Source organism: Thunnus maccoyii, chromosome 11, assembly GCF_910596095.1.
Source record: "Thunnus maccoyii chromosome 11, fThuMac1.1, whole genome shotgun sequence".
Lineage (NCBI taxonomy): Eukaryota > Metazoa > Chordata > Actinopteri > Scombriformes > Scombridae > Thunnus > Thunnus maccoyii.
Window position 1 is genome coordinate 32,704,731 of NC_056543.1, and position 2,265 is coordinate 32,706,995.

The following is a 2,265-nucleotide window of genomic DNA, read 5'->3' on the forward strand; positions in this document are numbered from 1 at the left end:
CAGAATCATAAAGAACTATCTTCATCGACAAGAAGAACAAGGTGTCCTGCAACAGATGGTCTGGCCCCCCACAGAGCCCTGATCTCAACATGATGGAGTCAGTCTGGGATTACAAGAAGAGATGCTGAGACGCCTAAATCCACAGAAGAACTGTGGCAACTTCCCTGAGATGCAGAAACAAGCGACATGCCAAGTACCTGAAAACTGTGTGCAGGTGTACCAAGAACTGCTGCTGTTTTAAAGGCAAAGCTGCTCACAGCAGATATCGATTTACTTCTGTTGTTTACTCAACTTTATATAAAGTTAATTGATAAATAAAAACTATTTATGCCATTATTTTTGAATACATCATCACTTTACTTTTAGTGCCTAAAACTTTTGCACAGGACTATGTATGTAATATACAATCCACAATTTTCTCTTTATCTTTCAGTCCAAATAACAAATACACAGATGTATTTCATAAGATATTGTCTGATTAATTGTTACCAAAGTAAATGTAACAATGAATTGTGATATTGATTTTAGGTGATATTGCCCAGCCCTAGGGCATTCATGCTGTTGCACTCGGTTGTTCACACAAAAATTGACAGTAGTAGTTGTATGACGAATGAAAAAGGAGAGCTTGGGAGCAAAGTTCACACCCCACCAATCACTGCACAAAGTAGCCTGATTACAGGATTGTCTGCCCCCCCTTCCTTCACTTTCATTAATCAGATAAGATTGTTAAACAGAAGGTGCAGTAAGACATCACAACACTGTGTTTACTCTGTTTCATGCCACAGTACACAACAAACAATGAGAAGTGTTTGATGATTGTATTTATTGCAGTACTGTTAAATGGGGACTCTCTACATAGACAGACTTCAATAGTAGTGTATGGAGTGAGATTTGTTAAATGTGTTATCTGTAAATATAAACACCTTCCACAAATACAAATACAAAAAAAATGTGATTTGTGAACTCACAAAAATATTTCGCCCCCCAGCATGAATGTTTACTGTTGCCATGGCAACAGGTGCCGGTTCAGTAGCTAATGTTAGTTTAGTGTAATCTACATATTAACAATGAACAATAAAACTACAATACGACATTTCTAAACCAAAACAATTATCACCACCAACAGCCATTCTATCAAAGATCTTCACCAGGATGCTGTCACTTGTCATATCTTACAACACATAACGTAGCCTCACTGAAACAATGTAACTGAACTAAACACGGTGTGGTTTACACAGACATTACAACTACATTAGTAAGAGTATACTACTAATAAGATGTGAAGTGCTTTGTGACTTTTACCCATCTGAAAGAATAAATGAAAAATATGAAGGATGAGGTGGCTGATAACTGCTGACTGAAGAAGCAGCTAAGCCAGCGCTTTAGAGAACTGAACGTTGCCCACAAGCATCCTCGTGCCTTTCATACTCAAACAGAGATGTCTACGAAAGTGTGAGCTAGATAATATACATAATATAAATATACATACATAATATACAACAGAAGATGCACAAATGCTTTTCATTTATTTGTAAATTAATTTAATGTATTCACAGATATTTTTTTATTTGTGGAATTTGTTTGTGTATTTGCAGATCTGTTTTAGATTTGCAAAATTTTTTCGTGAGTTTACAAATCCCCTTTTTTTGTATTTGTGGAAAGTGTTTTATATTTACAAATCACACATTTACACACAGATTGTCGATCTGTTCACACAAATCATTATGAAACAAATCTCACTCCGTAGTAGTGCCTCTTTCAAAATGAAGACTCTTTAATATTTTACACATTATCATATTTCCATGCCTGGACCTCATCACAAACAGGAATACAGGAAGTGAAACATTTAAATAAGATATTTGGCCATCACCATCACCATCACCCATACACACTGCGGTTTTAATTGCTTCTTCAATCTACACATTCTTGATTTAACAAAACAGAAAAATATCATTGCAAACCCCTTCACATCTATTTAGGAGTCAGTCAGTAATTGACAAACAGATTATGCCATCATTATAACAAAGTTATAATCAAAATCACCTAATATTATATAAATTACTTCCACATAACAAATGGTACGCATCTGTCAGTGTAGTCAGATGTTTGGAATGTAACTCTTAAAGAAAATTCTCCTCTCTATATAATTAAAAGCCTTTAAAGAAAACATTTTTGGAAATGTATTTTTGCTGTCTTCCTCTGAGGATATCAGTTTCATCTCTGCATCCGGCACAGACAGACATCAATCAAGGACGTGTTTAGTTG